Genomic DNA, 15406 nt, shown 5'->3' with positions numbered 1-15406 from the left:
AGGCTGAGAAGTACCAAGTCTACAGAAGTCTACAGTGGGCAAGCTGGAGACCCAGGAGAGCTGACAGTGTAAATTCCAGTCCGAGTCTGAGCCCAAAGGCAGAGGAATACCAATGACCCAGCTCAAAGACAGGCAGAGCAACCAAATTCCCCCTTTTTCGGCCTTTTTGTGTATTTAGGCCTTCGATGGATTGGATGAGGACCACCACATTGGGAAGGGCAAGCTGCTTTATTCAATACACTTATTCACATGTTAATCTCATCCTGAAACTCCCTCACAGTTATGCCCAGAATGATGCTTAACCTAATGTCTGGGCATCCCATGGCCCAGTCAAGTTGACAAAATTAACCATCACAGATGGGCAGAAAGGGTAGAGCCTGTAAAGCCAACAAAGGGGAAGTTAGAGGAACAGGAGGAAATTAAGAGAAGGTGGTAGGAGGGACATCACAGAGAGGAGGCCCTTCAATAAGCAAGGAGTGATCAACAGGGATGGAATCTTCCAGAAGGCAAGTACAATAGGGGCAGAGATGGACACTGGGTTGGGTGTAAGGTTATTGGTGGAGAGGGAATGGGGATGCGGCAAAATGCAGGTTATAGCAGGTTATGGACTAAAAGGAAATGAAGTGGGCACAGAGAACCCAGACAAATTCTCCTAGAAGTTCAGTGGTTGGGGGAGAAAGAAGAGGAGGTGGAGGGGAATGGGCTTCAGGAAGAGGGTTTAGTTTCTGGTTCTTTTTCCTGAGAGACTTTGTGATGGGAAGGACCCGTAAGGGAGGGAAAGGCTGAAGACAGGGCTAGGCCGGGAGGATAGTCCCTCAGACAGGTAAGCCATACCCAGGCAGATCTGCTTCTTCCTTCCTCACTAGTCAGAAAGGGGGAAGGAATGGGGAGAAGCAGAGGGGCAGTCATGAGGTGTGGTGGTGGGAGCCCAAGGACACTCCCATCTGACCCACGGCCATCATGTCCTGTGTGCCATGGAGGCTGTGGTCTACCCGGTACCACCTCCAGCAGTGGGATATCAGGCAAGCGACGTAGCCTCTCTCTGCCTGTTTCCCCATCTGAAATATGGGATAATGATACCAACCTCAGAGGGTTACCCTGAGGATTCATTAAAACCCCGCATTAAAGCATGTTCAGTAAATGTGTGCTACCGTGCCTAGTAATTATTACCATGAACACTATTATTAGCATGGCTATCTTTAGTTGTAAGAATCAATTATCAAGTCTATTCTCTTGGTCTCCCCGGGTTTTCCTTTTTCGTTTTTAGAGACCAAAAAGGCAGGTCAGATCTTTCCCTGGTGCCATTCCCTCAGCCTAGAGGATCAGGCACCCTTGTCCAGAGCCACCAGTTCTACTGTGGGGCTACCCTCTTCTGCTAAGGGTAGTGTGCTGCATCTCACGTCTGCAGTACTTAAAGAAGAGAGGACACTTATTGGTTAGGGGGACAGCTGAGCAGATCTGGAAGGTTTTCACTTGTGAAGGGCACATACCCATGTGGACTGCCTGACACTCGCGCACAGATGGGAGCTGAGACACGCCAGGTCAGCTCCATTCCAGCCCTGTGGGTAAGTCCAGATTCTAGAGTCCTTCCCCACCTCTGGTCTACCTGGAAGCCTGCCCCTCAGGTGAAAGGTTTAGGTTTCAGCCCACTTCACAGTAACGAGCTGGGCCTCTCCGAGTCCCACTCACATCCTGAATGCCGTCCCATCCTGAGTCATCCAGAACAGAGACACAGCCAATGAAGGCTGAGTCACTTCACTGTCATAAATGTCTTCTCATTTTCAAATTGCCTCTTCTAAAAATATGGTCAATAAGCACATCACCGCATGGAAACAAGAGCCGGGAGCCTAGGAAGTTGAATCTCAGAGCCTGGAACTTCCCCTAAATCATATCTCAGCCAACCATCTACAAAGCCCAAACACATTTTTGACCTTCTAGCAAAGTGTCAGTGTGGAGCGGAGGCCTGTGTTCTGACCCCACTGACTAACAAGAACCTCCCCCCTCCGGCCAGCATATTGTCAAAGATTCCCTAAGATTCCAGTGTTGATGCACTTTCCTCACAGGAACCCTGCATGCATCTTTTCCGTGTCCTCCTCTGCCTTTGAGGTCCCTCAGGGTGGCTTTCTAAAGTGGCCCAACCCAGCAGCATTTGGGGATGCTCTCCTGCCGTGTGTTCTGGAAAAAGGGAGCAGGCCTGTCTAGGAAAGATTCCTCTTGGTTAGCATGAGTTCTGAGTCACATTCTGAGAAGGCCGAAGGGGAGCTAAATTTCTCCATTGCAGATCGTTTCTGAGGAACTCCATTCTAGAGAGAGTGACCATGCCTCTCCGTTTGCCTAAGATGGTCTGGGGTTACAGTTGTTGTTCCGGTGTGCACATTAACAGCACTCCTTGTCATTCTCAAAAGTGTCCCACTCAGGGGAGCCTGGGTGGCTCAGTTGGTTAAGCGACTGCCTTCGGCTCAGGTCATGATCCTGGAGTCCCGGGATCAAGTCCCACATCGGGCTCCCTGCTCGGCAGGGAGTCTGCTTCTCCCCCTGACCCTCCCCACTCTCATGCTCTCTCTATCTCATTCTCTCTCTCAAATAAATAAATAAAATCTTTAAAAAAAAAAAAGTGTCCCACTCTGGCAACAACTTTATATAGTTATCCTCGGCCTAGGTGATGGCTGTGACACCTCTGGGCTTCTAGAACTCCCGTGGCATCAGTGGTTGGTTTATTCTTGAGTTTTCCCCTGGGCTGAAGCCTAATGAAGATCTTGTCATTTTGAGGAGAAAGAATAAGGGACATTTTGCAGCACATGCCTCACCTCATGTCACCCTCAAAGTGGAGATCCCCAGCCGGTTTCAGATGGCAACTCCCGGTCACCAGCCTTCTCAGTTCTTAGGAGCAGAGAACCGCTCCAGAGCAAGAAATGTCCGTATCAGAGGTTTCCAGCTTTTGAGGGAGAGAGGGGTCCGAGAGAATGGGAAGCCTTAGTCTCTTGCTCTCCCCTGCTAACCGGCCAAAGCCTTCCCGGTCACCCCAGGACCGCAGAGAACGACTCGGGCCTTTCAGGGATGGGAGATTTTGTCCAGCATCCCTTGAGCAGGGACCAGGAAACTCAAAGAGAAGACCCTGAATGGGCCCAGTGTCTGCACACAGTAGGCACTTCATAAGTGTTTGTTGACTGGAGTGAGGAAGTGGTTCTTGCCCATGTTGTGTGTGTGTGCGTGAGCAAGTGAGTGTGTGGGGGGACCAGGCTTCTTATTGTCAGTGAGGTGACTTCCCCCTGCCTCCTCAGGCTGTCTGAGCCCCAGGAAATGAGGAATAAGGATGACACGACAGGGAGGTGGAGAGCGACAAAGAGCAACCAAGGTTTCAATCCGAGGCTGACAAACGGGCTCATCATAATGCACCGGAACGAAAAGACAGGGAGCACATCGAGACAGCTTTCACAGTTTGCGGGACTCGGTCCCGTCACTCCAAGGACAGAAGGCATCCCGGGCCCAAGTCCTAGACAGAGCCACAGGGTACCTCCAGGGTACGCGAAGGAAAAACCACACACACCAGCAAGACATCGACGACCTCAAGCGGCGGGATGCTCCTTGGGAGCAGCGAGTCTGTGCAGTGGAGAAGGAGAGGCCCGGTGCCCAACTCGACCAACTGTCCCTCCTCCGACAACAGCCTCTACCCCAGTGCCAAGGGCAGCACCATCTCTCCGGCTCGAGGGGGAGCCCCAGGAGCCCCAGAGCAGGGAGGAGCTCCGGATGGAGGCCAGCTAAGCTCCGCGGGGCAGGCCAGCAGCACCAACTGACCGTCTCCCCCATCGTCCCAGCCGCCTTTCAGTTCCTCCCTAGAACCCTCACATCATTTAAGAGACTTGGTTTCCTCTTTTTCTCAAATTTCATCTTTATGTAGAAGCTCTTGGCCAACAGCTCTCATTCTCCCTCCCCATTTCCACAATTTTTTTTTGACGTTTCCTGCAGGGATTCCCTGTCCCCACCAGGTATTTTTAAACCAAGACACCCCAGCTTGGCAGCCTTTTCTGTGGAGGACAGACGGCTGGCCCTCCGAGCACATGGTGTCCTGACCGGCCACCAGATCCTCCAGCCCTGGCGGGCCCAGGCCCCGAGGGCTCCAGCCCCTTCCAAGCCCTTCCTCCCGGGCCCCCCTCCCCGCCGTTTCATAGACTTGGTGAATCTGTGGACTGCTCTACTTCAAGAAGGTGACCGGTTTGGAGTCATCAGAATTAATCCCCCTTCTTTTTGAGGATTTTTTTTTTCCTAAAAAGCGATTTACCGTTCCTATTGAATGACCAGATCCTTGAAGAAGTCTGTGGTATAAAAACAAGTGGGGAGAGAGTTGCAGCACGGTCTTTGGCCTGTTTCACTCCTGCTTCTCTCCCACCTTGGGGGGTGCGTGACACTCGTGGGGGACGTGTGGGGGGCAGCGGTGAAGTGGTAGCCGCCCAGGGGCGGTAGGGGGTGGGACAAGGAGGGAGGATCGCGTCGGGGAGAGGTTTTGTACTAGGGGCCAGCGATGATGTTTTGATACCCTTTCCTGCTACTGAAATTTGAATCTGAGTGAATTGTCCCTATTTCTGATGATGTCGGTATTGCCAAGCGGGAGACCCATGAAGCAGTGATCAGATCTTCCTTTCTTTCCGTGTGCATTTCTAAGGAATAGAGCCAACCGATTTTGTGTGTAAATACCAAGAGCAACTGACCTGGTGCTAAACCCACCGCCCAGTGCGGACCCTTCCCCGCCCTCACCCCACTCCCGTTCCACGTGTCCTGGAACCCGTTCCTGTTGTGGGATCCAGCCCTGGTCCTGGCTGCAGTCAGCGGATCCCCGTGAAGGGGTCTGCATGTTTAGGTCTCATTTCTTTGTCTTCTTCCTACTCCGTTCCTGGCATTTGCTGATTTCCAGTGTGTACTCTGTAGTCTCAGTCCGTGTTTGAGTCCCTTCCGTGGAAGTAAAAAGCATGTTGTACGTACTGCCCAAGAATTGTCTTACAAGTTAAGGCTTTCCCCTTTACCATAAGACTATAAATAAAAATGCATTTTATCCTTAAAAAAAAGTATTGTTGACTGGGTAAGTACATACACGAAGAAGAGAATGACAAATTCCCAAATACCTGGAGTTCTAGCGTGAGCTGACAGGAAGTACATCCTCGCACACACGTGAGAGCATCATCTCTCCCACTGGCCACAAACCCCCCGGAGCTGTGGGGTGAGCACGTGGAGAGACCATGTATGCACACAGCTGAGTTTCCCATGCTCTGATCCCCAGTCTAGCAGGTGTTCTGATGGGAAGTGGCCTTCCTTAAGGCTCTGCTCCTCCTCCTTGGCCTCATTCCAGTCCCCCCAAGGCGGTGAACTGAGGATCCCTCAACTTCCCTGAGCCCAGAGGGGCTGGGTGGTTCACTGGGGAGCAAGCCTTATTTTTCTCTCTCTTTGATTTACTCGTAGCAACTTCACTTTGTCTTGGGCTCTCTTCCTCCCAAGATCCTGGAGGCAACAAGGTTAGAAGCACAAAATAGACTTTAATGCAAAAAGCATTAGCAGAGGTAATTAGGGTCATTTCCTAATGCTAAAGTAACATTTGGACAATTTCTCATCTGGGGCTGTGGTTCAGTGTCCTTGGCAATGCATAATGCCCTTATAAATGTTCTTGAACCTCCAAACTGTTTTGCATACGATCAATTCACCAAGAAGATATAACAATTTTTCCGTATCTGATAACCTAGCTTCAAATATAAAAGCAGAAAAACCCCAACAAAACTCACACGATAAACAGACAAATCCACAAACATAGTGGGAGATTTTGACACACTTCTTTCAGGAATTAACAAACAGAGAAGAACCAGCAAGGATATAAACTTGGACAACCCAATTCATCTTTCTGGAAAACAGTTCGGCACTTCTTTAAGGTTATGGATCAGCGAACCCAGAACTTCCAATTCTACGTATGCACTGCAGAGAAAGCTGGCCACATGCACACTGTGACTCACAGTCAAAGATACTCATCGCAGCCTTGTGCATTGCCAACAGCCCTGCACAACAGCCAATTTCCCAACTACAGTCAAATCATAAGTGATCATGGCATATTCATACGAGAGAATCATATACCTTAGTGAAAATCAGGGAACTAACATAACAGTACGGATGAGTCTCAAGGAACAATGTTGAGGGAAAGAGGCAAGATAAAAGGGCATATAGAGTATGATTCTATTCCCATACCGTTTAAAAACAATCAAAGCTAGAGTTCATTGTTTAAGATACATACATAAGGGCGCCTGGGTGGCTCAGTCAGTTAAGTGTCTGCCTTCAGCTCAGGTCATGATCCAAGGGTCCTGGGACTGAGTCCTGTATGAGGCTCCCAGCTCGGTGGAGAGTCTGCTACTCCCTCTGCCATTCCTCCAACTCATGCTCTCTCTCTCTTTCACAAAAATAAACAAATAAAATCTTTAAAAAATTAGAAAAAAAGATACATATGTAAGTGATCACACTATAAAGGAAAGTAAAGAGATGTTACCACGAGTTAGGACAATCGTCACTCTGGGTGGGGTGGTAGGGGTTGCCCAGGGGCGTCTGGGGTGTAGGCCCTGTTCTGCTTCTTGACTAAGCAATGATTACCCAGGTGTTCCCTCTAGAATTCTTTGTTAAACCATACAGATACTTTTATGCGCGTATATGTATGTTGGTTGTGTTCACCAATAAAAGCAATGGTTCAAAAACTTAAGAAAGACGCCCCCTGGGAGCTGTCCCCACCAGAGAAGCTCTGCCCTTCTCTTTCTCTGCTCCCTTCACTCGCCTGCTCTTCCTCCCACCTTCAGCCTCCTCCCACATGAGTCCTCCCCCTACCCCCAGGTGGCCTAGGGCACGGTAGCAGGCTATAGGTCTGGCTGGGAAGGTTTCTGGCTCTGGCTTCTCCCCACTGTGCAGGCCTTTCCTGGGATGCCTACTGGAAAGATTCAGGTGTGGGCTTGGAGGGAATGTCCACTCCACCTGTTTTGATTCTGGGCCCTAGGCCTGCATCCAGCCCAGGAAAGAGGCATACTCCCCGGGGCCAACACTAGCTTATGAGGGTCCGCATTAGGCTTTGTTGTCTTCAAAAGCACATGTTTGCCTTCACCGCCCTGTGTTGGGCACATCAAAAGGAGGAAGGGCTGTGTTGGGGCAGAATTCCAAGCCTGAAGATCTTCAACCCCTTGCCTCAACTGTTCCCAAAGGCCAGTCAGTACCTAGGGGTGGAGGCAAAGAGGGTGAAAAATTAAGGCCAGGCCTTTAGGGTAAAAATTTCTGAACCAGGCTCTTTCCATTCCCCCGCCAGAAAGATCCAATCCTCAAAAGTGATGTGATGCCTGGACATTTCCAGTCCACACTGGGGTCCCAGCCAGGTCCTAAGGCTGCCAGGAAACTCTTTCTCTCCAGTCAGATTGCTGACACCTATATATAAAATAGATTCCCATAAACAGACATTTTTCAAAAGCTTGAAAACCACAAAGAGTCCACCTAAAGCCTGAGAAATGTAAGCCTTGAGCTTATTTTCCCTCTGACATGGGAACTCTGCCCAGTAGCATTCCCCAACAGTGACGGCCAAAAATGGGCAAGATCAGCCCCCTCGGGCACCAGGCCATCTCCCTGATACTCTGCAGGCCCCACCACAGGCCCCAGAGCCCCCCCCTCTCCAGTCAAGTCTGCTGCAAAGACAAACAAAAAGCAGGCTTCTGTGGGCTTCCTGCCTCGGCCCTCCCCACTGGAGGGAGAAGAAAACCGGAAGAGCAGAAGACAATAAGGAAATAGCTCCTAAGTCAGGCAAACTGCTTCTAATGGTGAAGTAAGTCAAGTTCTGCCCGGTTATCTCCTAGCCATAAACAAGGCCATCTCTCTGCTTATTCACAGGAAGCTCCACATCCAGCGCGGAGGACTCTGGGAGGCCTGAGGGGCCACCTGCGCGTGCCTTGCCGCCAGCCTCTTCTCTGCACCTCTCCCAGACCCCGGTCCTTCTCTCTCCAGCCCTTGTCTCTCCTGCCCTTTCCCTTAAAGCCCCTCGAAAGGGCTCAGACTCCCCAGCGGCTACTTCCTGTGCTCCTGGGCAGTGGCTTCTGGCCCCTGGTTCCTCCGAGGCTTCTCCCCACGGGCCTCGCTAGGCCTCCAGAGCGACTTCCAGTCCCTGCGAGCCTGGGATGCTTCCGCAGCTTTGCTTTCTGGGAGCGCCTCTCCACTGGTCCCCTCCCACATCGCTGACTCTTCCTTGTCTGTCCCGTTTGCGGCTTTTCGCTTCCACTCTTGCCCCTCATCGTCAATTCTCTTCAGACAGCAGCAGGGTGACCTTTTAAACATAGCAATCAGACCTGGCCAGTTCCCTTCTCAGAAGCCCCCATTGGCTTCTTCTCATTTTCAGGGCCCGATCCAAAGTCTTTCCCAGGCTCCCCATGCCCTGGATGACCCTAGGGCTCACTTTACCCTTTGGCTCTTGCCTTCCAACCTGCTCCTTCTTGCGTTCCTTAAATACCAGCTCAGTCCTGGCTTGGGGTCTCAGCCTCATTGGCCCCTCCACCCCAGAGAGTCTCCCCTAGATCTCCACATGGCTCCCCTCTGCCCACAGAGCTGCATCTCCACTCTGTTTCCTCACTGGCAAGGCTTGTCCTGTGACTGCCTGTCCACCCCATCATGAGTCTGCTTACCCTGAGTTCACACATGTGCATGGTGGTTTACATTATATACAGCGTACTAGACGCCATCCTCCACTGTCTCCTTCACCAGAATGTCCATCTGACGGCAGGGACTTTGTCGGCCTTATTCATTTCTGCATTCTCAGAACCTAGAATTCTGACACACAGTAGGCACTCAATAATATATGTTAAATGATGAATCAAGGATAAAAATATATATTATATACTTAAAGCATTTTAGCTTAAAACACATATATCATATTTATTTCTTTAAAGTAAGCTCTATGCTCACATGGGGCTCGAACTGAACCCCAAGATCAAGAGTCACGTGTTCTATCAACTGAGCCAGCCAGGCACCCCAGTTTGCCAATATTTTGACATAGGGCCAAAGTCTTTTCTTTGAGCCTGGTGCCCTCACTGGGGATCCTTGCTGTCTCTTTTTTGCATAAATCATACCTATAATGTGTTATCCACAATTTTAAATTTCAACTTCTTTAGAGTGGCATGAAATCTTAGAGTCTTAAATGGACTTCCAGTACAGAATTCTTCCATATTCTTCTCATTTTCCCCTAATCTCCCCACACTTAAAGCAAATCTTTAAGTCAATTTGCCTTTATTGACTCTTTCCAAATAATTTCACTTAGTTCTCAAAGAAATAACCTTTTCTTTTCACACTCATCGTATTGGTTTACATAATATTAAGTTGATTGACATAGTAGGTAAGTAAGTCACTTAATTACTATAACATGTACTGTGGACATAAACTGGTTTAGGAACAGACACCACTCAACTCAAAGGGGTGCGGGTGAGCTGGAGGGCCGCCATGTTCATCGGGCCTGGTGAGTCGACTTAGAGGAGGGAGGAAAATAAAACCTGTTCTGCAGTGTAAAAGTCCTGGCGCCAGCACATGGCCACTCTGATGGAAACCAGTGTGGACCCCACCCAAGAGAATGGGCAAAGCAAAATTAGGTCAGCTCAGTGAAACAAGGATCCAAACAGAACCCGGGCAAGAAATTTCCTTCTGCCTCTCCTGGCCAAAGAAATAACATGTGAAGGAACAGGAATTAAGTTTACAGCCGTGATGAAAGTTAGGTTTTGATAAATGTAATTATTCCATACCATCAGTTAATAAACTGAACACAGTTCTCACTCTCTGGTAAGAATGACTGAACAGTGATTTTCAATTCTGAATAAATTATTCCCTACAGGTATTTTGACTTCTGAGTCCAGAGTGACCCTAACTTTTGACTCTTGCTTTCTTCACCCGGTAACATTTTATACCAAACCCAGACGTCTCAACCGCCCTGTTGTTCTTCCCATTTGTCACCCCCATGCTAATGGGGGTGTTGGCCTTGGCTATGGACCCAACCACACTCCCCATTCCATCGTTCACTGAGACCCTCTCCCTACTGGCGAGCAACTGTGGGATCCGTAATGGGCTCTAAAAGCAACGTCAGATGTTTATGATCCTGCAGGCGTTTTAGCTACAGCTTTCAAATCCTCCTGTGGAATGAGAAGGATGAAGGTCAAAGCCAAAATCCTTTCCTCTGGGGCATTCCCACGCATGTTTATGACCCTCGCTTTCATCAGACCGTAGCTGAGGTTCACACCCTGCTCTCTGGTGCATTGGCAAGTCAGTTTGTTAGATGTAGATGTGAACTAGTTCTACTGCTCTCACATTACGGGGCCCACTTCGCAATGACCTGAGGATGGTGGCATGCAGGGGAGACCCTGAAGCCCACAGAAAGGGTTGTTCCAGCAGCAAACCCTGGACGTGCCCGTAAACCCCATTCACGGGTGAGAAGGGGCCACGTGGGAAGATAGCGCCACCAGCCTGCCTGAAGGGCACATGCCCTTGCTGGGCCATCAGGCCAGATGCCAGGCACCATTTAAACTGTGTAACCACTTCCTCTGCTCTGAGTCATTTCTCCATCATTTGGCTTCCTTTGGAGTCTGCTTACAGGGAGAATACGCTGTTCAGGCCAATGCACGTACTTGGTCTGTTTGGCAGGTATATTTTTAATTATAAATTAAAAGCCTCTCCATTTCCTTTTCAGCATGTGTCTGAGTCCGTTCACCTTGAAGGTCTAACAAGAGGGTTTCTGAACTTGGGAGGCCAAAGGCCAGCTCCCTGATAGACATCTCTGCGAGGCTTCCCAGCGTGTGGTCTGCCAGCCCTAGCTGGTGAGGACGCAGGCAGGGTTCTCAGCCGTGGCACTGCAGGGCATCCTGACACCCCGCCTCAGCTCAAATCAATTAGAAGCAAAATCTTTGGAGGCAAGACCAGGGCAGTGGCCTTTCTTAGAAGCTCCCCAGGAGATTCTGAGCTGCCGGAGTTGAGAACCACGGGCTAAGTGTTTCTCTCTTTCTAAGATGGAGACAGAGCCCTCGGATCCTGGAACCAATTTAGTCTTTTAATCTGTATTCTACTAAGCACTTGTAGTCTCACCCTAGACCGTGGGCCTGGTACGTGCCAGATACTATGTCATGTACATTCATATACAGTATCTGAAACCTAAAAACAATCCTGTAAGGTAGATATTGTTATTCCCCTTTTTAAGTGTTTTATTTTATTTTTTAGCCAAGAAGACAGACTCCGAAAGGTGAAGTCGAACAAAACTCACACAGCTGGGTCAGTAAGGAAGCCAGAACTTCCATCCAGGTTTATCTGATTCCGAAGTCCAGGCTTTCCCCATTAGGCCATGCTGTCAAGAACCGTGGTTCAAATGTTCGGATTCGAAGGGCTTTTTTTCCCCAAAATTCCATCCATAGAAAATCTGGGCTGGGAAGACTGTTCCCCCGGAGGCTGTTGACATGAGAATAACTTTCTGTTCAAGAAGCTCAACACATTTGTTATTGTAATCTAATTTTGGAGAACAACAAACTAGAGGATAATTTGGAGATAAATCACATTTGTGTTTTTAATCAAGGGGCCAATGTTATTGATTATGTAATAACCCATCCTCTTTGCTTCTTTTAATCCTTGAGAAAACAGTAACCTTCCCCATTAAACTCACTCTGGCCCTGATTTTGGAGACTTATTGCAAGGCCTGGGTCTGACCACCTCATGCGTGGAATTAGGTGCATAAAATATCGAAACGGAGAGCCCTTCTAATTGCAGAAGTAACTCCTGAGGGATAAAGAATCCATAGCATTACCCTAGAAGAGCTTGTGGGGAGAGGCCTCCCTTCACTCTCCACACCCCCAGATTGACAGCCCTGTTTGGATTCATCTCAGGGTTGGCTGCACCAGCTCTGGGTTCCATAACAATTGTGAGGAAACCAAAGAGCTGAGCTGAGTTACCCGAACACCAGCTCATGTAGAACTTTGATAAAATCGCACATTGCTTATGAAGGTAACATCACCTTGTAAACTGGACAATGAGGCTTCCACAGTCAGGGTCAACGAGGAGCAGAGTGTTGGGGATATGATCCACTCTTGGGGTACTCCCAGCCTGAACCCTGAAATACTATTCCATAGAAACAACTGATAAATATAATGGTTAGCACAGTGCCTCGAGCTTCATGGGAGGTCCATAAATATTTGTTGAGTAAATGAGGGAGTTGGAGACGGAGATGGCATTCCCTGGGACTTTTTGTATTTATTGCATTGTATAAATCTCACAACGATTCCCAAGTGAGGAAACCGAGCTGCAGGGAGCACATAGTTTCTACGTGGTGGAAGCAATTTTCAAATCGGTTCTGTTTGCCTTTGGGCCTCATACTCTTTTCTGCACCACTTACTAGGAGTATCGCAGGAGAGGACTTGTCGTCTGTCGGGGATGATGGGCTCCGACTTTTGCCCAGCTATCCTCCCTATACAAGGTCTTGGGTTTGGCCCCTTGAGAGCGTCAGCTCAAAACATTCAATACATATCCGTCTGTCTGCGGGGCATTGTGCCACGTGTGGCCAGGGATGAGCCAGATGTGGCCCCAGCCCTTGGGGAGGCTGAAATCCAGTAGCCAGGCTAGCCCAATTACCAAGTACAGCAGGTCAGGGAAGATGAAAGAAAGCAATTTCGTCCAGCTGAGCCATCAGTGAGGTCTCATGAAGCGGCTGGGGTTCCAGATAGCCCTCGAAAGAGAAACGGAGGCCCCAAAGCGGAAAAGCTCAGGACTCAGGGGATGGCCCACTGTACCATGGATGGACTCCAAACCTGCTTCTCCTGGGTCCAAATCTCAGCCTCGCCACTTCGTGAGCACTGTGACTCTGCCAGTGAGTGCATTAACCGTCCCCATCCTCATTTCCTCACCTGCAAAATGAGAAGTAATCTGCCTCCCTTCAAGCTGGCTACACTATCTTCCACGCCACTTATGGACAAGCTGGAGTTCCCACAGGAGAAAACCATCCCGCGGTGGGAGGGTAGGATGAGATAATGCATGTGGAGGGCGAGGCCCGATTCTCGCACATAGAAGTGCTCCACAAACATCAGCTATTATTTTTAGTGTTTGGGGGTCCATCAAGCAGTCCGATTTGACTGCAGTAGGATATGGGCAGAAGTGTCTTTCCATCCAGAGCACTTGGCCCACTGCTTGGTATCTATTAGACATCCTTTAGAACACAGCCCCTTAACCTCATAGACCCTTCCTGGTAAAACAGAAGCCGTAATAGCTACTCCAAAGGGTAGAGGTAAGGATTAAAGGAGATGATACACCCAAAAGCATGCTGTACAATGTCTGACACGTGTAAATGTTGTGCAAATGTGGCTTCTTCCAGAGCCAACTCCAGGCCTGCCAGTCCTTTCCGAAGCAAGACAGTACAAGGTTAGTATTTCTCAAACTGAGATCCAGGGAACACACGCATTCCGTGGGATGCTAATAGTGTTCTATGACAACCTATCAAAAACCCCAAACGCTAAGCACTGCTATATGGTAGTCTATACTAGTTTTCAAGAAGGTGCCGCTGAGACCGAGGAGCACGGCGATTCCATCAGGATGGTCCTGGGATCAGGGCCAGACAGGCAGATGGATGAAACTGAAGACAGGGCCCCAAGGAGCCACAGATTCGTGTGGGATTTCAGTACGTGACAGAGACTGTGTTTTATCAACTTAATGGGGAAAAGACATTTTACCCAGTGAACGGCATTGAGAAAACTAGCTGGCTGTTTCATTTCCTCCTTCATTCCATACACCAAAGATTCTACGATGTGCACGGAAAACAGATGTAATAATTTTTAGGTCATTTTTTAAATCCCCACCTAGTGACTAGTCAAACTTTCGTGCTCCGCAAAAAAAACCTCGCTGTTTAAACACAGCAGTAAAGCCAATCGTGGCTTTAGGATTAGAATTAGGATTCCCAATGAATCAGCCGCATGACCTCGTCCTGCACCGCAAACTTGTTGCCATTTCAGGGCTTGTGTGTTTGCCGGCCACCACAGGGGTTGGGATGCTCTCCACCCAGCACTTGGCATAGCTGACTCTTTCTCACCCTTCAAGTTCAGCTCCTCAGAGAGGCCTTGCCTGTCACCCCACCTATGGCAGGCCACCCCAGTTCAGTCACTGTAGCACACGGCCCCGTCCATTTCCTTCCCACACATCGCGGTATCTAATGCTCTGTCTTGTTTGCCCCCAGTAGAGCATAAATTCCTTGAAGACAGCCAGTCTCATTCACTTCTTTATTGCTTGGAATAATGCTGAGCACACATTACCTGCTTAACCATATTTCTTGAATGAAGCAATGAATGAATGACCCCTGCTTCGGTTTAAGTATCTGTCCAGTGTCTGAGTAACACTCTCCTTCAAGGAAGCTGACATGTTTTTCTCTTAACCATAATAGAACCCTTACTAATAAACCTGTTTTCAATCTTCTGTTTTATTTTTAAATGCCTAACCACCTGTGCTTGGTTTCTCTCTCGTATATCTTGAGTTGAAGAAATTCTACTTATTGGAGCACTAGGTCTTTGAAAAGGCACGGATTCATAACTTCGGCAACTAACGTGTTGGCTGATTTTATTCAATACTTTGACGCCAAAAGATGACAGATATTACCTCCAAACCAAAGCTTCTTTGTTCACATTCTGATGCATCCTTAGCCTGCTGTCCCCACACTCAGCAGTTCATGGCGGACTGTCATAGGGCAAAGGGGCTCCATCGGTCAGCGTTCTGTCTACACAGACTGCAGAAGGGGTGTGACTATGGTGCTGCTCGCTGTGTACAAGACACACATCCTCTCCCTGCTTCTTTGTCATGTGCTCACAGCAGCATCAGACCCAGACACGTATCCATGGGAAGACTAATCCCTGTGGCTGTGAACTCCCCCTACATGATGTGACCTGCTCCCAACACCTTTCCCTATTGGCATCTCCAGGCCCAAAACTCCCTTCTGCTCTTTCGCTCTTTCCTCTGCACCTTGAACATCTATGCGGGGCATAACCAAAATGTTTCTACTCAATAAATATGCTCTCTAGACGACAGCTCTCCTCAGCAAAGCCAAACAGAGAAGAAACGGGAGATTGACTCTGGCAGACAGGATTTCCCGAAGATGGCCACAGTATCTCCCATCCCACCTGCTCTTCCTGGGGTGTGACGCTGACACACCTCCCACCACGTGATGGGATTTATGTCCGCTTCCTTTCCATCTGGGTGACGCTGTGGGGCCGACTCAACCAATGCTGTAAGGCTGAAGCAATGCTAGGTGACTTCCGAGGAGAGATCATTACAACGCCGTGAGCTTTCGCCCTGCTCTCTTGGATCCCAGCTGCCATTCTGTGCATTGAGTTTGAGGTGTCTGTGTAACACCTTGGTGGAG

General features: G+C 49.1%; 1 pseudogene; it reads left to right on the top strand.

The window, feature by feature from the left end:
- Nucleotides 1-960: 960 nt before the first annotated feature.
- Nucleotides 961-3969, top strand: LOC118009099 (annotated as a pseudogene).
- The last annotated feature ends 11437 nt before the right edge of the window (nucleotides 3970-15406 follow it).

This window comes from Mirounga leonina, unplaced genomic scaffold, assembly GCF_011800145.1.
Source record: "Mirounga leonina isolate KUSES-001 unplaced genomic scaffold, KU_Mleo_1.0 Mir_127, whole genome shotgun sequence".
NCBI classification, from domain to species: Eukaryota; Metazoa; Chordata; class Mammalia; order Carnivora; family Phocidae; genus Mirounga; species Mirounga leonina.
Note: the sequence above shows the minus strand (reverse complement) of the source record. Positions and strands in the feature narration are given on the sequence as shown.